We start from the raw sequence: 22,477 nt of genomic DNA, 5'->3' as shown, positions 1-22,477 counted from the left end.
CCTCAGCTAGCTAGGTGCTGCCTATCGCTGAACAAGACATTTTTTAGGCTACCAACATGTTCCAATTAACTTTGATGAAGTGAAAACACAGAGTGAGAGGGTCAACTTTACATAAAGGCTGGAAATGAGATAGAATGCAGGTTTAAGGTTTAAGCCACTTCTGAATTGGCTTCACAAGCTCAGTCCATTATTTTTTACAGTCTGCGGGCACACAGATCATGTGCCTCTGAGTTGATCTGACTGGAGGTCAGTAAGGCAGTAGATGTTTAGCAACTAACATTGGGGTTGGATAGAATACAGAAAAGATGATTTTTCATAAAACCTAGCCTTATTTTAGTAGTTAACCTATTCTGATGGTGGTTAAATCGATGTTCTACCAACAGCTCAAATTTTTGTATTGTATCCATGGTAAGTGAAAGGTTTAGACATTACTTTGAAATTATATATTTATACACATGTATATCTGTTGGATAATTACAAAATACATATTTTATATCTACATAATTTTAATACACAAAACTATTGTATAGTAATAGACTAAAATGTGTTTAAAGCTGCATTGATGGAATTTATTTGCTCACATGGGGGTTGTAGAACAAGCTATACACACAAAGTTAACATGCTATCACTGTATGGTTAGCGTGTTAGCAAACAGTTGCTCATTTACACATCTAGCAGAGAAACAGACAATTTGAATTAATATAAGGTTTGATGGTCCCTGGCCCTGACAAATATACAGTAAGTCCAATATTCACTCTCCCTTTAGCTCTGTTTTGGTCTCCACCAACTGTAGTGTTTCCCACATATAGACTAATTTATGGCGGTGCGCCACAAAATCAACACTAGCCGTTTTGTTATTCTTTATTATTAAGCCATTTAAAACACGTAGCGTGTTTGTTCAGCTGCATTCCCATTCCATGCTCTCCTTCCGTCTCTCTGTCACTATGCGTGTCTCTCTCTCTCTCACACGCACACACATAACACACACACACACACACACACACACACACACACACACACAGCCCCTCCATTCTGTGCACACCGCGTCTGTCTCCATGAAAACGAGATCATCCCTGGAAGCGTGGAAGCTTGGCCTAGTTGTTGCAGAGAATAAATTCACAAGTTCACGTAAGGTTGGTATCTCGTGAACAGTGTATTAACAAACGTAGAAACGCCACGGTCACACCGCCGTGAAAGCTCCACGAACGTCAGTTTTTACAGTTTGGTTGCTATCCCTGTCCACTCCATAGTTTTACAATGGAGCTAACCGCTATCAGAGCTAATCGTTGCTAATTGTTGCTAACTGAGCCTTCAGTTGTCGTTTTCAGTGCCTGAATCCATGTATTTATGGATTTGAGCCCCCCAAAAAAACAAGATTTTATTCAGTTGGCTGTAAAGTTTTAAACTACAACGCAGAGTTGTATAAATGACTGAAGTTTTCAGATAAGATCGTAATAAATGCAACAAGGACATAGCTGTATAGCTATAGTAACCTTTAAAACAGTGGTTTACAATTCCCCAAAACACGGAATAAAACACTAACCAATTGTTTTTTTAGCTTTAGATAGCTGTAGTCTTATATGATGTAAAATGAATTTGGAGGAGAGAGTGTTGAGATGTTTAATAACATGTAACTGTCTGTATGGGTCATATTATTAAGGCTAAGTTACATATGTATGGCCTCCGGGTAATCAGGTATTTTATCTGCTGGATAAAGCCGGACCAGATTTAATTGACGTAAAAGTACGTCATGGCTACACTTCATCTGTATCATCTTTTAGTCTGATACGTTTAGTATGGAAATAGTTATTTCTTTCTAAATGATCTGTTAATGTCATGTAGTCAGTAGTAGTAGCCAGTTTATGCAGAACTGTTTATGCTAGGATTTTTGAGATGGTTTAGTTTAACTGAATGTATCAAAAGTGGCGAGTCCGTAGTAGTATTTGTAACCAGAGTAATCGTCATAACTGTAGCAGTAACACTGATAGCAGTTGTTAAGGTAATAGAGAAAATGCAACAGTAGCATTAGTAATAGTATCGCAGCATCAGTGTCAATTATTTGCAATTTACCAAAATGTATTCTCAGTGGGTTTTCCCACAATGCATATTAACAGGGTTGGTTGGGGTCACATGAATACATTCTGAATCACCACAGAAACCACTGAGGGGAATTGCAATCCCATTAGAAACCCTGCAAGATTTTAGCAGGCATCCTGCCATGTTCCCATTCGCCATGCCTGTATCTGGGCAGAAAACCAACACAGAGGCACATATCAGCGGCGCTCAGATGATTATCTTCTCATGCCAATATGTAGCATTCCGTATCTCATTACCTCTGACGGGCTAGTGTGAATGTATTCCATAATTTATTCATTTAGTCTTATAAAACAGGCAGGGACACTTTCATGGAAACAGTGATGATCTCGTAATGAAAGGGAAATTGTGATAATAAGCTCAATAAGGGGCTATGAATACTACCGAGTGCTTCTACTTCTAACTAGAACTCTCTGCTGCTAATTCTAAAGCATGCATTAAATGAGGCAAATGTTTAACCTCAGCTGTGACCTACTGACCTTTAATTAATAAAATAAATCCATCTACATACAGGAAGCCCGGACAGTCACTTTGACACTCTCAAAACTGTTACTTTATTAAATGAGCATAAAACCCACCTGGTTGGGTTTAGGTAAAAGGGGAATGGAATTTGAGGCAGCCACCTCTTACATAAAGCATAATACATTTACTTACAGTATAAAAAGTTAATTTATATTACCATACATTGCATTTACTAAGGTTTGAACTGATTCTGGTTCATAATGCTGTATATATATAATAATATTGTCTGTCCCTATTTTGTCTTACATCAGACTGATGTCAGCATATTGTGTCCCCTTGTACTGTATGTTTTAACTTCCCAAGAGGTCTGATGGAAGAAAGCACTGGGAGTAGTGTAAGAATAGGCTTTCATCTTTTATCACTGGTGCCAGGAAATGCCTCATAACCAGAGGGGGCTGCCGTTACATAAGACGCGCCTGAGCGCTGAGGTCATGGGTGCACTTCCTCTAAATGCCACCTGAGCTCATGCATCAACTGAGACCAGAAGTATAAAAAAAAAAAATTGTGAAAGTATCGGTGCCATGATTACAAACCTAAACCTTAAAACCATAACTGAAAAAGCATAACAATCCGAATCCAAAAACAACTTGGACTCCTGGGAACGAAGATAATACTACAGGGATTGAAACACAAAATAAATTGGATGCAATATCCCTTAAAAGCTCTTTACAGCACAATACCACGGCATATGAGCAACAGAGACAGGACAACTTGCAGATGCACAAAGGGGGGCAACACAGCTCAGATCTAAAGGGGTCTCGAAGGCTTCTGGGTTAAAGCCCATTATTGCTGCATCGTATTGTGTTTCTAGGCAACAGTGTATCAGTGATAGGGCTTTATTTAAATCCAGAGAGCTGATAAGTGGAAAAACGGTCAGCTGTGACCTCACATTAATGGACAGATTGTTCCTGTGAAGAGTGACTCTGTTTGTGTGTGTGTATGTATGTAAGTACGTGTGTGTGTGTGTGTGTGTGTGTGTGTTTGGGGAGGGGTGCGAGAAAGCGAGAAACACAGAGGGAAAATGGATGGGAAAAGTAAGCGAAGTGAAATAAAGTGTGTAGACAGCGTCATTAAAGAGTTGCGAGAAATCTACAAGAAAAGTTGTGTGTGAATATGCGTGCGTGAGAGTCCGTGTCCTCGCTGTGCATGCATGCATGACACAGGCCAGGTTCGACACACCTGTGCACCCAGATCGTTATTTTTCTACACGCCGCTGCTAGTCCCAGAGCTGTCAGATCTCCCCAAAATTGGCCAGATCTGCACCTGCGACAGTAGTCCGAAAGCCTCTCCCAGCCAGGGTGCTAAATACAGTGTTGCCTCCACTTGGCATGCCTGCCCGGACTTGATGTACTGCTTTGGCTGTTCTCTCTCTTCTTCTTCTTCTTTTTCTTCTTCTTTGCTCTGTCTCTCACTCCTTTAATGCCCACTGCCTCTGTGGAGGTAATCATCTCTTAGGCTGTGAAAAGGGAGACGGAGGAAGAGAAAGTGATAAAGAGGGAGCGCTGAGAGGGAGATGCATCAAAGAACAGGAAGAGAGGAAGAAACAGACAAAAGGGAGAGGGAGCAGGTGTAGCATGTCGGCTGGAAATAATAGGTGTGCGGATCTCGGGGCAGTCTGTGATATTCATATTTGATGCTGTGATGTAGCATATAGTCTACAGAATTTCTTTGTGCCCTGTAACCAGAATCATCACTTTATACAGTTTTATTTGATTTAAAGTAACACATCTCAGATCTTTCAAACGGTCAGATTGCTTTTATATGATCGAATAATTACTCCTGATCAATTGCTGGATTCGAAATTATGCCTAAATGGATATATAAATTAAGATCTCAAATTTGAAGTAGTTGAAATGGTGTCTGGGTGATAATAAGACAGTTTAAATGCCCATCAGTGATGTCAATTTAAATTAAACAGCTTATTTAAATGCACATTTTACATTTAAATGATCAGTAATCTGCCACTAAGGCTTAATAGATTGATTTATTAAGTTTTGTCTTGTAGAGTAGGAAAAAAGGATCTACTAAGGCTTTTCATTGAACTGAATTTGTATTGAGTGTATTGTTTGTATGCACATCTTTTGAGAATTGTAATGTGTACAGGTTCGGTCACACTGCAGAATTCTAAGTCTACCCAAAAATAGACGTTGCTAGAGGCTTGGGGACATAGGGAATAGTTATTCACAATAGCTCTCAGAGAGTCTTTCTAATTTTTTTCACTTCAGATGTTCCACTGACAGGGAATTGGTAGCTGAATTTCCACTTTTTTGAAGACTCACTGTGTTTATTTTAGTTTTTCTACAAGCCCAATTTTATTGTCATACCAAAATGTTCATGTATCTGTTAAAAATCACTTGACACTTAATATTTACCTGCAAGTTCAGTGCAATGCTGCTGTGTCTGTCTTGATTTTCGCTTTTCGAGCAGCGCGCCACTATTCATAAATCCTTGTCAAACTATGCAGGATCATTAATATGACCTCCCGGTGCTTCATATTTCGTGGCATTGCCAATGCCAGACAGGGATGTAAAAACGGACGGGAGGCCACCGTGACAAGTCACACTGTAGCGCTTGCATGCCACAGTGTGTGAAATGTCTCATCCCTGACACGACACCCGCTCTGGGAGCCATTTGTAAAAGCATTAAGACGCTCCCTGAGATGATAAGGTGATAGATTTTGTCACTAGATTTGTTTGTTTTTTTAGCTTGATGCATGCAGAGACAGCAGCCACACTCACATATAGCCGTGAACACACAACTGTGATCCATACACATCCACAAAACATCATTCTTTTGTTTAGAACATGATGCTATAATTGAATATCCCTGTAAGAAATTATACATATAAGTAAATAAGCCCCAATAATGTTGGTCTCCTGTCGGTTGGTGTTGTGTTGTTGTTAGTGAGATGAGTTAGCATGTACTTCATTATGGTTTCTGCTACATACAGCAAGCTTCTGTGCTTTTTTACTCATATCCCTCTGTTATTGTTTCTATGGAGAAATACAGAAAAAGAGAAACAGCGAGAAACCAGTTTGATATTGCCACTTTAAATTTACAGGTGCTGTCATGATTTCTGTGCAGGTCTGGAAGAAAATGTATTTTATTATTCATGCAATTCAGTTGTCATTGGTTGGTTTGTATCATTAAACATAAGCTTGGGAAAGGAATGTGACATTTTGAAATGAAAAATATGAACATTTTAACTCCTGGCTTGTTGCTTTAGATGAGAAGCGAAATGAAATGGTAAGAGGGTGGACTTGCTCTAGATTGGAACACATACATTACATAGGTTGTGACACATACACGCACACACGCACACACACACCACAACAACACACACACACACACACACACACACACACACACACACACACACACACACAGATGCTGACCTGAATGTAGATATATGGATGGATTCCGCTCTGTTGCATCTCGCTTGCTAGCCTCAAGGTTTTGCTGTTGAGCGGTGTGTGTGTGTGTGTGTGTGTGTGTGTGTGTGTGTGTGTGTGTGTGTGTGTGGTGGTGTGTGTGTGTGTGTGTGTGTGTGTGTGTGTGTGTGTGTGTGTGTGTGCGTGCGTGCGTGCGTGCCTATCGCCCCAGACAGAAAGATAGGAAGGTAAGAGGAGCGACAGACTGACACTGACATCCTGGCCAACAGCCTGTTTCTGTAAGGAAACGTATGTTGTCTGATCACAGGACACAAAAGACTGACAAGAAGAGAAATAAAGAGATGCAGCATATAGACATGGAAAATGAGTTTTGATTATTTGAAAAATTCTTTTGTAATGACTTAGATAGATGTGCTAAACAGTGGATCTAGGGCTCTGCAGTGGCTGCCACAAAGAATAGAGATGACAAAGAAGGTTTAGTAAGCATGCTTAAATTCACTACTGCTGTGTTACATAATGACTATCATACAACTGTGTTCCATTGTTATTCATTAAATTAGGCAAAACTCTGATACTCAATATCAGAGGATTGAAAAAAGAAACAATGTGATTCTTTTTTGGGCTGTGTGCCAGCCACTGCCTGGGGCGGAGCCATTATGTTTTCAGGTTAGCTGTCCGTCTCAGTCTTGTAAACCCTGGAGGACGTTTCTTCAAAAATGGCACAAATATCTACTGGGACTCAAGGATGAACTCATTAGATGGTGGTTGTCAAAGGTCAACCTTCAAACGTTATTTGCTCTTAACAGTGTATCGCCGTGTGTACTTCGTCCCAAGCAATCCCACCAATCAGTCCCAAAACGTCCCAGTTAAAGAATTAATGACGTCAACATACTATTTGTAAATCTTTACAATCATTCCCCGGAAAGAACCAATCAGACCTTATTGCCTAATTGCACGATCCAAATTTTCTTTCCATAACCATTTTCAGTGTGTAGCTTGCTATGTAGCTTGCTAGCTCGAAGGTTGCTGTCATTTTCCGGCAACACACAAACCCGGCCTGGTTTCCGTAGGAGATCAGTGCTCATACGAAGCTCATACTGCTGGTCAGCAGATCAAAAATGGGGAGAGAGGGTGGAGGAAACGGGATAGCAAGTAGGTGCTAGAAGCTACAGTGCAAACAGAGCATTGGTCAGCTTCATTCTTAGCTCACACTCATCTTAGCGATCTGAAACCGCCGGGACGTTAACCCCTAGACCGGGACGCCAAGGTTATCAGCGTGTAACCTCTGTAAATACATTTTATGTTATCTTATGATCCCGACCTGTGAGAGGCAGCAAAGTGCTGCATGGCATCCAGTCTGCTGGAAATTTAAAAGAAGAAGGACTGTGCATCTAATCAGCATCCATTACAAATACCGTTCCCAGTTCAAGTCTCACCAAATGTCATTGCGATACTTTTATAGTGTTTTGTGAAATGTGTGTTGTGTGAAATATTGTCTATTTTGAAATTTTGTCTTAGGCAGTGTCGTTGTTTAGGATCCAAGTGGTCTGAGGCTAGAAGCTCCTCCTGAGCCTCTCTTTGTTCTGAATGTCAAGTACATAATTTCCCTTAAAGAGGCTATGCAGTGTTAGATATGAGAACAAAATCTGGTGTGGTGTTTTGTTACCCTGTAGGGCTATACATTTTAAATAGGGAAATTAGTTTGGTCTCACGGCTCAGTAATTTTTGCAAAATAGTCCTAAAACTAACATGAAAAAGAATCGTGATAAGATCTTGGATCATGATATTGAGATATGATATTTCTGCCACATCACCCACCCCCTACGGTACAAACTATATAATGGAGACACTGTTTCTAAATTGTGATAATCTTACGCCAGCGGATAGCTTTGGCCTGGCCAGTGTATTTCATAGGCTCTGCTTAAAATATGTATAACAAATATTTCATTAACACATTTTGTACATTTTGAAATACAATATGCTTGAAATGACTAATTTGTACAACAGGTTGTTGTGAAACAATACTTGATATACTATACTATGATTAATATAACCGTATTTTCAATATTAAGACATGGAAAAGGGCAGAATGAGGGCTTTAGTTAAAGATTCAGATCTCAAAATCATGGAATGCAGTTCATTTAATCCCATCCTAGAGCTATATAGGCATTATCAGCCAAGTCCATTACTAACTTGATAATTCAATCCCATAAACAGTACACAATATAAAATAGTCTAAACTTGTTTCAATCCAAATTTGCAAATTCACTCTCTACAAGCCACACACGTTGTAAATGAAGATACATGTACACATATATATATATACATATATATGTGTACATGTATACTAGCAATTAAAAAACGAGTACTATATACTATAAACATAAGTTTAGTCCACCCATAATTTACCTTTTAAATAATACATACAAACAACTATTCTAGAACTAGTTCTATGATATCAGAACATATACTGGATAACATATAAACACAAACACTGTACCAAGCACAAATATGTGCTGAACTGGCTCTTAAAATCATCATTTGATTTTACTGAAGATTAATGAACTATGTTACAGTCTGAGAAAGGACACCAGTTAGAAATGTGTGCTTCTTTAATTCCAACAACTTGATTAAAAGCTTTAAGTGGAAAAATTGATCAAAACTAAATGGGTGTCCCTTCACACTGGAAAGTGGCCTTACAATGCGGCAACCTCACTCACTACCTTACTCTTTCTCTTTCCAACCTCTTTTCTCATCTCTCGCTTTTATTCTCCCATCTCTCACTTTACCCACTTCCTGTCTAACCTCCCTTCCTTTCTGTCCAAGTGGGCTTGTGGCTGCCATGCACTAAAAATAGCTTTTGTCATCTCAGAAGCTCTGATGCCATTCTCCATCGCTGTCACAGCACAGGCACACACACACAGAGCTGATTGCTGTACATAATGTTTCTTGAAAGGCAAGAAATTCTGTTTATGTGACTTACTAATAATTTGCGTTCACATATTACAGTTACAATGTGCTCAAACATAGAAACAATCCCAAAAAGAGTTGAGTCAGAGAAATGGTAACGATAAACTCTGGACAAAATGACTCACTGATAATGATAGTGACTAGTTTACAATGTTTAGAAAGCATAGAGGGAGGGGAATCTGACACTGAATAAGCAGACTATCATTTTCACAAAAACAACATTTTTCCAGTCTTTCAGAACAGAAAATTGGTGTTAATTGCTGAGAGTGTTAGTGTCAGTGTTTGCAGACGAGATGCATTAATCATCTGCAACAGAGAAACATGCACATAAATTCACTCAGAGGAAAGAAGTAGACAGAGAGAAGGAAACAAATGGATGGTTGCATTTATAATAACAGTCTCTGGCAATGGCAGTGTCTTACTTTGGACCTTCAAACAAACAATTTTATTTGTCAGGTATAGTTTTAGTAAAATGTCATGCCTTGAAGTTGAATTATTCAGCAACTTATAATGAGTCACTGCTATTGCTGCAGTGTGAGAAGAGAAAAGGGGAAGTCAGTGAGTGCCTTAACAGGGTTTTTCCTAGGTTAGAATGGGCCTTTTGGGGGGGTAAATTACGTTGTGTTACCTTATTTGACAGAAATATTTGCAATAACCTGTTATTTCTGACTATTTGATCATCAAAAATGTATATTATGCCTGAGTAAATAAAGTCCCAATTAACAAAACTGGTTAAGAAAATTATATTAATATTTAAGCGAGTCCGGTACAGCCTGACTCTGGAGATAAGACTGAGATTAGCTCTCATTTTTAAGTTTATGTTCTAATAAACGGTTGTTTGGTAAATTGCTCTTAAACACAGTTAGAGAGGATTTGAATTGTTACTTTCATGCTCAATTCTTATCATTTTGGTGCTGGTGATTTTCCTGTGGTACTGGCTAAAACCTTTTTGGAGGGGCGCCTAAAATTCCTCTATGCAGGAAAAACCCTGCCTTAAAGTGGCCAAGGTAAGATAACAGGGTCTTTTTGATGGGGGTAAATTATATTCAGATTGAGCTGTGTATAACCATTAGCACATCCTCTGTAAGAATTATTCAGTTATCATGGTTTGATTAGAAAAGGCAACAAACCACAAAGCTATTAGTCTCATTTTGCAGGTTTACGTCCTGCTTTACATTGAGGTGGTAGTGAGAATGACCCTTAACAGAAAGATCACCACAAAAGATGATGGTTAAAAAAATGATGCCAAGATATTGGTTGTGTCCAAAATTCCATAGTAACAGGCTATGTGAGATTTTTTAATATGACCAAAATTTTAGTTTGAAGCCAATAGTACATGAATTGCATACTATTTCCAGTGAAATATTACAGTATGCAAACATTGGACTCTACGCCAGCATAAATAACCCACAATGCAATTGTATGTTGAACAATAGTACACATATTACGTATGTAGTGCAGGGTTTGTGATTTTGGACGCAACTATTGTTGTGTTTTCACATATGCACTCAAGGTCAAGTCAGATCATCTTGTCTTTGTCGAAGTACTCTGTAAAAAGAATAGGCATTGTAAATCAATGGAGTGGCCCTCTTTCCAGCTTGTAGTGCATTGGAGTAGAACATTATTAGGTTAGGAGCCTGGCTTTCCCTTTCTTTCTCTCCTGCTCTCCTTATCTTGTGTCTCATTTTTGCTTTCTTGGTTTCACTCTATGTCTTGCCATTTGTATATATTCTCATTTGTTGCTGCCAGCTTTTGATTTGTCTCGTAGCTTACTGTCTCTGTGTCTTTCTGTCTATCTATTACACAACTGTATTTAAAAATAAAAAGCTCATTCACTTTTTTGCAAAAAGTCAAATGAGACTATCAAAACCACTCTCATGTCTGTACACTAAATATGAATCTACAGCCAGGAGACAGTTTTCTTAAGTTAGCATAAAGCGCGAAAAAGGGGCCAAAAGCTAGCCTGGCTCTCTCTAAAGTAAAAAAGAAAAAAAAACACCTCTCAGCATCTCTAAATATATTAGAGATTAAATATTACTTATTCATCAATTAAATTGTGTTTGTTTATTCTGTACAGAAACAGAAATGTAAAAAATAGTTTGGGATGAGCTATAGTTTTACAGGGAGTTATGAGCAGTTTCTTGGCCAACCTGCCAATAAATGTAGTTAAATGTAAAACAAATTACACTATCAAGGTGTTCCTCAGGGTACAACACTGGGTCCACTTTCATTTTGCCTGGTCTGTCCCTGTGCTTCCGCCGTTCTGATCTTGCCTCATACTTGAATATTTACTAAGTAAAGTCACTTTCAGTTCTCTCAGCATAATCAGTCTCACTCGCTTTCCCATTCGTATGTTCTCAAGAGAACATACGAATGGGAAAGCTTGAGAGTCTTCAGAGAGACAGATTTTGTTCTTGTCATGCATCCTCACTGACCCAGCTGTTCGATCAGCATAATTTAATGATTTAACTTCCAGACGGATTGAAGCAATTCTCAAAACTGAAGGCCAGAAAAACTGGACAGTTATGCCATTAGTGCGATAAGAGCCAATGGCTTGTTTTGCCACAAAATGGTACAAGCAACATTACAGCTCTTGTCACAGTTCACATGGTGTCATAACTGCATCTATATGATTTGAAGTTATTTTTATTATCAGATGCAGAACAATTACAGTCTCAGGTTCCCTCCAACAATGCTAATTAAATTGGTACAAAACAGGAGATCAAGTAAAAAAAACTAAATAAGAATCTGGTTAACTTAAAACATATACAGTATATAATACATAAATAATGTGAAATAAGGTAATATAGCGTGTTGAAGACAGTAATCTTAGTGTATACACTACCGGTCAAAGGTTTGGGGTCATTTACAAATTTTCATACCACTCCATTATAGACAGAATACCAGCTGATCTGAGTGGGGGGGCTGATCTTTAATGCAATATCTACATTGCCGATTATCACCCACCATTCATGCAATGTTCTAAAGGCACATATTGTTTATTAATCTGATATCGTTTTTTAAAAAACTGAGAAAACAATGGAGAACCCTTTTGCAATTATGTAAGGATATAATGTAATCTGACAACTGCTGCAAACATTTGACCGGTAGTGTGTGTGTGTGTGTGTGTGTGTGTGTGTGTGTGTGTGTGTGTGTGTGTGTATATATATGTACATTTTGGTTACAGGGGCAATGGTGGGCTTCTGAAAACCCATTAGTAAAGTTGCTTAAATCCATTTGTGGTTATGTAAAGGGTCTCCAAGCAACTCGCAGCAACATCCGAATTCCACTTCCCATGGGTACAGTGCGTCAGATAATATGGCTGCCAGATTCCATAATAAGGTTTTACAGGGAGCTTGCTTTTCCAAAAACATTTGATTATAGAGGCTAATCTGAACACAACCACAACAATGCCAATTGGTAATATTATGTACTGTATCGGCATTGAAATCATTATTGTTTTTTACTTTGGTGGTGATGACTAATTTAGAATTAATGTATAGTTATAAGTAAGGCTGTAAGTTGTGACTGTGACTAACCAGAGGCCCTTTGCAGTATGTATGTGGTCATCCCCCCTTTCTCTCCCATTTCCTGTCCTAAAAATGTCTTTAAAAGATTCTCATTAACGGATGCTGTGTTTGTGGTGGAGTTGTTTTGAATGCACCAATAAACCCAATTTATTTAAGTAATTTAGCTTATGGCCTTAACTGTTTTCACGCGGAATATGACCAATTTTTCCAATCGTGCTATCTTATGATTTAATTTTGAAAGGATGGTGAAATTAGCATTAACGTCACAGAAAATGAACCGAACAAAGTTGATACTCATCTGACAATAGCAATGTGCTTTCATTCTGCGGTGTAACAAGAGTCTGTTGATGACGTCAGTTACCTAGTTAGCTCATGTTTCCATGTTGGAAAGCCACATTACCAGCATGGCTACGTCGTTACCATGAAAACTCATGCTGATAGGTTGATATCTGCACACAAAAATCCGATAGGATCACTTACAAATAGCATTGCGGACTGTCTTAAAGATCTGATTTGAGAAACATATCAGATTTGCCTGCAGTCTGAACATAGCCTATGTTGTTTCTCACTGTTAAATGGCTCACCAACTGAGCATCAAAGATGTTCAAGGAGATAGATGGGACTAATTTTCCTTCATGAAAAGAGGAATTGAAAAACCATTTGACTTGACCATGTGGGAACTATAAAGTTAAAGCGATTGAAAGGTTGATACTGTTCATCTTAATGGAATACATTAAAACACTGCACAACAACATCACAATACTGCTAATTACTCACAGCAGTCAGACCCTCAAGGCCCTGTGTCAAAATACAGCTATATCTATATTTACATGCACCGCAGGGTTAGAACAAATGCGCATTGAATTAATATCCTTGACTTGTGGGTGTTTTAGCTCTCTCTAAGTCAGGTGGAAATATTCAGCAGGGAGTACAAGCACATTGTTTGCATTCATATTCAATCACGTTTTTTCATACACATGCACACACTCAGAAAGTCAGACGTGTCATGATTGAGCTGCCACAAATGATGAGTTTATGCTTGAGGAAGAAAAGCCAAGAAGGTTTGATGAGCCATGTAGAATGTAAATAATGAACCATATTCTAGAAATCTCCCGAAAAATGGGAAGGATGTTGTGTGTCGTGCTCCATCGTGTGCTATTCTCTCGCCACATCTCGCTCGCCCCTTTTCTTCCCTTGCCTCTTTCTCCTTCATCCCTTCCTCTCTGGCGCTGTCTTTTGGCTGAGCGGGAGAGGCTCACAGGCCAATTATGAGCTTTTCAAAAGGTGGCACAAGCTGCTGTGGATTTATCTTGCCAAGCACTTTGACGGCCAGCCATTCTGGACACACCACTGGCAAGTGCAGATAAAGCGAGCGAGTCCTCCATTTCTCTTTGTTATTGTGTCTCGCTTGCTTTGAGTTGCGTCACAAGAAGCAAGAGGGTAGCCCTCATGTCTACCTGCAAACCTGGCAGCCAGCAGTGAGTCACACTCTGCCCCCTGCACTGCTTGGCTGCTTTTCTGTATCTGTTATAGATCAGAGTAGAAAGAAAAGAAAAATGGCAATGGTGGTATACGCTACATTTGACATTTTCTGCACTTAAAGGTTGACAATAACTGTTTTTTTGGCACCATAATGGATAGTTACTTATCAGGGGTATTGAAAGGAAAACTGCTATGTATGTAGTCTGATGTATTTACCTCTCATTACAGCCTTTTCTTTCTCTTTTTCTCCTTTAGTCATGCTTTCATCAATGCCAATAACTATTCTCCTCACCTTCCCCTGAGGCATGGAATACATTTCCACACTCAATAGTGCCATCTGCTGTTGTGCTGTCATTTACACTCCTCATGCAGAGTTGGTGCTGCCAGATGGGTGTTTTGTAACCACAGTTAAATCAGGGTCGGGGACAGGTCTGCTTCACATTCCTCTTAAATCACAAGCTAAATGATTTTGTGCACTCCAGGAATCAGCTGCACAAAATCAGCCATGGTAGACAACGTGGATTTACAATCAGTCTTCCAAAGCAGATTGAATATCCTTTTAGTCAATCTACAATATGCTTTGCATGTGGTGTCAAACAACAGGATTGCTGCTCCCCACCTCCAACACACACACACACGCACACGTACACAAACACACAAACACACACACACGAACCAGTACTTGTGACACATATCATTCATAGTTTATGTTTTAATCAAGTGGACCCTCTCTTCTTAAAAGTCTGTTGTCTCACTGAATTAAAGGCTCATTTCTCCAAACCAAAGCCATCTTACCGACTTTGACCGTAAACAAAGGTCAGACGTGTTTTAATGCAGTCTGATAACACCGCAGTAGCAAGAGGCAGATGCCTGACACCGTCTCATTGTTGCATCTTTGATCGGGTCGACAGTCTGCTTTCACATCATATTGTTTAAAGCAAATTACAAATTAAGTAGTCGAGTGGGGAAAGACGTTAAAGGTCCCATGACATGGTGCTCTTTGAATGCTTTTAAATTGGCCTTAGTGGTCCCCTAATACTGTATCTGAAGTCTCTTTTATATAGACCTTAGTGGTCCCTAAATACTGTATCTGAAGTCTCTTTATATAGAACCTTAGTGGTCCCTAATACTGTATCTGAGTCTCTTTATATAGACTTAGTGGTCCCCTAATACTGTATCTGAAGTCTTTTTATATAGACCTTAGTGGTCCGCTAATACTGTATCTGAAGTCTCTTTATATAGACCTTAGTGGTCCTAATACTGTATCTGAAGTCTCTATATAGACCTTAGTGGTCCCCTAATATGGATCTGAAGTCTCTTTCCCAAATTCAGCTTGATGCAGATTCCAGCCACTAGAGCCAGTCCCACAATGAGCTTCCCTAGTATGTGCCATTTCTGAGTCTGTACCTTTTGAGGAAGAGAGAGGGGGAGAGGGGGGCAAGGTGGAGGCGGGGGGGGGGGGGGGGGGCCTTGACCAACTGCCAATTTGCTCGTTTGAAAGCCATAATGTCTCTCTCTCATGGGTGGGCCAAATTCTCTGGGCGGGCAGAGCAGAGAAAGGGGAGGTAACCCAGTTCCAGTGGCCATCTGAGCTTTCATTTTCTCAAAGGCAGAGCAGGATACCACGGGCTAGGTTTACACCTATCGCCATTTCTAGCCACTGGGGGACCATGGGCAGGCTGGGGGAACTCATGTTAATGTTAAAAAACCTCATAAAGTGAATTTTCATGCCATGGGACCTTTAAGGACACTGGGAATTTAAGAAAGGGACATTTCCCACTTGAATAAAAGAACTAGAGACATGTCAACAAACTGTTGGCAGAATGGTTGCAAATGCATCGCTGCTGGCAATTACATGAAAATGAAATCCAACATTAACCCTAATACAATTGATTCAGCTAACTTATTAATATATACACGGTTTGTTTTTATCTAATTTCACTTTGCATCAAACTGCTACAAATAGGTAACACAACAATAGTAGTTCATTTAGGGTATTTATCTGGTGTCAAAACCTTGGAATAATGCGTCAACACACCCAAGTTGGAATACAGGGTGTGTTTTATGTTCTTCCCATTCTGCTGACCGTGAATGTAACCTTAAGTTAAGGTAATAGGAACCAAATATCGCCAAGAGAATTCAATGAGCAACTGAACATATCCCGTTTTAGCTTCAACACGCCCCCACCACAAATCCAGCGTGACATTGCCTCGTAGTTGAGTGTTCCGGGATGTGTCAGTAGTTTTCATAGATTTTTTGGGGGTCTAGGAAAGAGGAAAATCATTTCTGTTGTTCTTTTTTGAATCAACGGACAGTGTAATAGTGATTGTACATGTAAGCTACTAACTCCAAAAAGTAGATTTAGTGTGAAGTTACTCTTTAAGATATTCCTGGTTGATTTGGTGAACCCAGGGCTACTGCGGTAACAGTGCGGTTTAATACTTCCTGTTAACTACTTTGTCAACAGAAATACAACAGAATAGCAACTGGTACATCTGGTGTAAATGCGGCCAAACAAACGTAAGGAACAGGACACTTAAGTTGGTTACCTTGCTAAGCAGTTGGATATGTGGAGCCTGTCGCTTAGCTGTTCCTGACTGTTCCATTTCTCCTTTGCAAAAATTAAAACCATGAACTGCTGTAATAAGTTTAGAACAATTAGCGATTGTTGTTAGAAATATTGCTAACTTGCTTACGTTTGGTGACACACAGATATCACAGCAGACACCCACCTGAGAAAAGCAATGGGGATGATTAAAATTAATTTTACAGTGCAGAGGAGATTGAGAGAAAGTGTGTGTTTGTGTGTGTGTGTGTGTGTGTGTGTGTGTGTATGTGTGTCTGTGTGTGCGCTCGTTTATGTGTGTATGTGTATTTGTTTGTGTGTTTTCTAATTGTGCAGACTCTAGAGTAGAGCTGGGTCCAGATGGAGAAAATCCAACACCTCAATATCGATATTGTATGGTTGACTATTGGTACTTTCACAAAATATCAACACAATAATGTTGACAAACAATCATAAGTAATGTGGCTATAATGACTAAGGTAAAGGCAAATAATAATAGAGCTGTAACAGTCTAGTAAATTCCGAAAATGACATCATGTTACTGTATTGCAGCCTTTAAAAACAGGAAAAAACAACACTTGTGTCATATTACAATGTAATGATATCCAAACTCTAAGACAATATCTAAATTTGTATCACAATATCGATGTAATATAGACACATTGCCCAGCCCTACCCAGGAGGCTTGGAAGCAGGAGCAGCTACAGCAGTGTGCTGGCTAAGTTTCTGCTTGGCATGTTTCTGAGGGTTTATGTAAGAGCACATGCAGGCTCTGTCACTCTCACGCACACACACACACTCACACACACACTGTAAATACCCCAGCCATGGATTATGCTTGTATCACCTCTCTCTGTCCGTCTAAAGCTGTCGCGTTCTGCTCAGTGAAGTAGCACCTAAAGATGCTTTGATGAAGCATTGTAAACAGTCATATGCAGCGACAGCCAGTGCTGTCGCGCCAAGGTCCTGCTAGTGTGTACCTCCACACAGGCTTGACTGCATGTGACAATGTTAGCAAAGAGATGCATGAAACATAAGGCTTTATTTACAGTGGGTACGGAAAGTATTCAGACCCCTTTACCATTTTTCACTCTTTGTTTCATTGCAGCCATTTCCAAAAATCAAAAAGTTCATTTATTTCTCAGTAATGTCACTGCACCACCCCTCTTGGACAGAAAAAAACAGAAATGTAGAAATTTTTGCAAATTTATTAAAAAAGAAAACTGAAATATCACATGGTCATAAGTATTCAGACCCTTGCCGTGACCCTCATATGTAACTCAGGTGCTGTCTATTCTTCTGATCATCCTTGAGATGGTTCTACACCTTCATTGGAGTCCAGCTGTGTTTGATTATACTGATTCTTGATTAGGAAAGCCACACACCTGTCTTATAAGACCTTACAGCTCACAGTGCATGTCAGAGCAAATGACAATCATGAGGTCAAAGGAACTGCCTGAAAGCTCAGAGACAGAATTGTGGCAAGGCACAGATCTGGTCAAGGTTACAAAAAAAATTTCTGCTGCACTTAGGTTCCTAAGAGCACAGTGGGCCTCCATAATCCTCAAATGGAAGACGTTTGGGACGACCAGAACCCTTCCTAAGCTGGCCGTCCGCCAAACTGAGCTTAGGGGGAGAAGAGCCTTGGTGAGAGAGGCAAAGAAGAACCCAATGGTCACTGTGGCTGAGCTCCAGAGATGCAGTCGGGAGATGGGAAAGTTTAGTAAGTCAACCATCACTGCAGCATCCCCCAGTCGGGGCTTATGGCACGAGTGCCGACGGAAGCCACTCCTCAGTGCAAGACACATGAAAGCCCGCATGGATTTGCTAAAAACACCTGAAGGACTCCAAGATGGTGATAAATAAAATCCTCTGGTCTGATGAGACCAAGATGAACTTTTTGGCCTTATTCTAAGCGGTATGTGTGGAGAAACCAGGCACTGCTCATCACCTGTCCAATACGTCTCAACGTGAAGCATGGTGTGGCAGCTCATGTGTGGGTGTTTTTCAGCTGCAGGGACAGGACGACTGGTTGCAATCAGGGAAATGAATGCGGCCAAGTACAGGATATCCTGGACGAAAACCTTTTCCGAGTGCTCTGGACCCCAGACTGGCCGAAGGTTTTACCTTCCAACAAGACAATGACCCTAAGCACACCGCTAAAATAACGAAGGAGTGGCTTCACAACAACTCCGTGCTGTTCTTGAATGGCCCAGCCAGCCCTGACTTAAACCCAATGGCATCTCTGGAGAGACCTGAAAGACTGTCCACCAACGTTTACCATCCACCTGACAGAACTGGAGGATCTGCAAGGAGGAATGGCAGAGGATACCCACATCCAGATGTGAAAAACTTGTTGCATCTTTCCCAAAACGACTCATGGCTGTATTAGATCAAAGGGTGTCTTCTACAATACTGAACAAGGTGCTGAATACTTGACCTGGTGATATCATTTTTTGTTTTTTTAATAAATATGCAAAAATTTCTAAATTTCTGTTTTTTTCTGTCAGAGTGGGGTGCTGAGTGTACATTACTGAGAAATAAAATGAACTTTTTTGATTTTTGGAAAAAGGCTGCAATGAAACAAAGAGTGAAAATTTAAAAGGGTCTGAATACTTTCCGGACCCACTGACACAGCCCTCTGGTGCCGCAGTGGAAAGATGGAAATCTTCAAGAAACAAGTCAAAGCGAGAGCCTCAATTTTTTAAAGTAGAACAGTAGCAATTCCAAATGTTGCTGTGCAATGAATTGTCTCAGAAATACTTGTGATCCACAATCAAGGGTGGACCGGCCATCTGGCACTTTCCCGGTGGACCGACAAGCTTTTAGGGCTGACTGCCGGCATATATATATATATATATATATATATATATATATATATATATATATATATACATATACATGCCGTTTAATTTAGTATTTTTGTCCGGCCCATAAAAGTGGTAAGCCTAGATCGGCGGCCCATTGTTTTTTTTCCAAAACACTAAAATATCACATAGGCTAGGTTTTTTGTTCTGACAGACGCGGCCCATGAAACACGTTGTTTTCATGTTTTCAGCAGTAGCAGGACCCGTGGCTGATGATAGGGGTGGTGGTGGTGGTGGCGGCAGTGGCATGCACAGAGACTCAGGAGGAGAAGGACAGAGATGAGGGTAGAACCTAAAAACTGAGCCAAAAAGTACAAGGACAAACTGTTGATGATAACACTACAACAATAGAAGAAGTAGGCATGCTATGATTGCATTAGTTTGGCTAACTGCACGGGTGTAGAGTGGGCTGGTCTGGTCCAAAATCCCAAGGCCGATTTTTGTTCCCAGTCCGTTTCTGTTAACGATATAATTGTCTCTTCCCGTCAAATAAAAAAAAAAATATATGTATAAAATTTTTTAAACAGATTAAAGTTTAGAAGAAATCCCAGGATGCATCTTTTGGTCATAACACTGTTATGTGACCCAGATAATGTAACGTTTTTCCCAACAAGGAATGCATTTCTCCGGCTTGAGACCAGTTTGAGACGGCTGCAGCCCAGGATGTTTGGTTGCTTTGCCAACAAGTGACAGCCGCCGCTAGCATAGCTTTAGCTCAGTGGCCCGACCAGTGATCTACGGTGGCCGACATGGGCAAACGCCCTGCAACTTAAGAAAACACATGCAAATAGACAAAACACAAGCAAATGAAGGAAACACCTTCATTAATTTGACAACACATGCTCATCATTCAGCAAACATGCTGCAAATACACACAACACAACCAAATACATAAATACGCTGCAAATATAGAAACAATGCAAAAAGAAAAGCAGAAGCAAACAAAAAAACGCTGCATCCTGTGTGGGCAACCTGGAGGGGAAGAGGAGGGTTGTGTGTTTGTGCGCACTTATGTATACATATGGCAATGTGTGTGTGCAGTTTTCTCTTTTAGGGTATTCAAAGTTTCAGGTGATCTGGTTTATTGTGTTGCATTTATTTTGAAATATTGTACATGTGGCATCAGTATTTCAGCTATTGGTTTCATTGCTCTTGGCTCAGGGAATGTTCTTTTGTTGTGAAAATTCTTGAAAATAAAAAGTTCCAAAAAACAAAAAAAAAAGGCTGCATCCTGATTACGGAACTTCTCCAGGCTTCTAAGTGGAACAGCTTGATTTTCGACCACCGTAATAACCACTTACATATAATCATACCCCTTAGGACCTCAGGACTAATGTTAGCAATCAATTGCAGTCAAACAAAGAAACTGCACAATCATCTAAAGAAATTACGATAAGACCATTTTGTTATAATTGTTAAAGCCCTATTTATGAGTGTATTGCATATAGACCACTGTAAGAAGATGACTAGTTAATGGCAAACCTGCCACATCGTGTTGATAACATTAGAGGCAGAGCAGACTGTCCTGCAGGACCTGCAACGAGGAGAGGTGACCTTGTGTGCTTTCATGTGTGGGAATATTAATAGGCTTTAGACCGACAATGTTTATTAGCTACGCAGCTCTGATGTGTGTTATTCTATTTTATTTTAAGCTATTCTTTTTTATTGCATTCTTTGATGTGCGACTTGAGTCCGTCCTGTCGTCTCTGAGCAGTAACAGTGATGGATTCGTTCATTTTCTTTTGGCCCTACTGCAGGTAATGATAACATTTATCCACGGGGGAAATGATATTAAGCCATCCATATTGTTTAGCGAGAGGGATCCTGAGCACATGTGAGCTCTGAGGTTCCCAAACGTGTGTATATTAGTGTGTGTGTGTGTGTGTGTGTCATGTTCTCTGGACTATGGTTGCAGCAGGGAGAGATAGATATGGAATCAGACACTATCAGTGGAAAATAGAGGTACACACAACAGGGCATGGCATCGCCATGGCAGCGGTCCAGGTCAGGCATTATGGGAGAGTGAGTGCATGAACGAGCCAGTGGGTCATCTTTTGGGAGATAGGTGGACAACGAGAGGTCTGTTTTGGCAAGAGATGGTCCGATACTATTTTTTGCTTCCCGATGCTGATTCTGATACCTGAACATGCGGCTCGGCCGACACGAGTACTGATCCAATACCAGTGTATCATATATTTGATTATGTTTTAACAGCTGTATACTACTATCCCTGTATGGATGTGATATGATTTCTATGTTTGGATATGTGTGGCTCAGGTTAAACGCCACAGAACTTTCTTTTATCATCCACTTTGACAGTCAGTCACAACGGAACATTAATAAACTTTAACGTAGATTTTCTTTAGGGCTTTATTACGTGGTATCGGATCGGTGCATAAACTCCGGTACTTCGATTACGATACCAGCGTTTTAGGCGGTATCGGAGGCAATACCAATACTGGTATCGATATCGGAACATCTCTAGTTTTGGCAAGTGTGCAGCTCTTCAGTTTTCCTGTCTTTTGGCTTTGTCAGGTGGGATTAATTACAGCAGGCATAAACGGAGAAGGTTCATCATAGTATTTCATCAAGATAGAATCAGTGGATCAAACCTCTGTTATACTATTTCATACTATTTATGTATGCCATTTTTTCAGCTATAACCAATAAATGTATTTACATTTCCAATTGCTTCTCTGTAAAGGGGTTTTCCTGTTACTGGCAGGGTCTGCTGATCGCGTGTGGCGACAGAATTGTGTGCTCACGCACAAGGGATTTACAGGAAATGAGGTAGAAGACAGTATTGACATAAATTATTCGGTATTACCATTTCATGTGTTTATACAACTTTCTACAAACATGATAAAAACATAATTTTGTGTGTTGAAAAACAAGATTAGCTATTTAAACTATAAATTTAAAGGTATGATTTACAGGATGCAATGTAAAGACACAAATAATCCCTCTCAGTCATCACTTATGCACCAATGCACACATTTAACCAACACACACACACACACACACACACACACACACACACACACACACACACAC

The 22,477-nt window shown here is 39.9% G+C and overlaps 1 protein-coding gene across 2 annotated transcripts in view; it reads left to right on the top strand.

The window, feature by feature from the left end:
- The window catches only part of vsnl1a (visinin-like 1a), a 55,081-nt gene that overhangs the window by 7,425 nt on the left and 25,179 nt on the right, over nt 1-22,477 (top strand). The gene's annotated exons all lie outside the window — the stretch shown is intronic.

This window comes from Etheostoma spectabile, chromosome 18 (genome assembly GCF_008692095.1).
Source record: "Etheostoma spectabile isolate EspeVRDwgs_2016 chromosome 18, UIUC_Espe_1.0, whole genome shotgun sequence".
Classification (NCBI taxonomy): domain Eukaryota; kingdom Metazoa; phylum Chordata; class Actinopteri; order Perciformes; family Percidae; genus Etheostoma; species Etheostoma spectabile.
The sequence above is the reverse complement of the archived record's forward strand: the minus strand, read 5'-3'. Positions and strand labels throughout refer to the sequence as shown.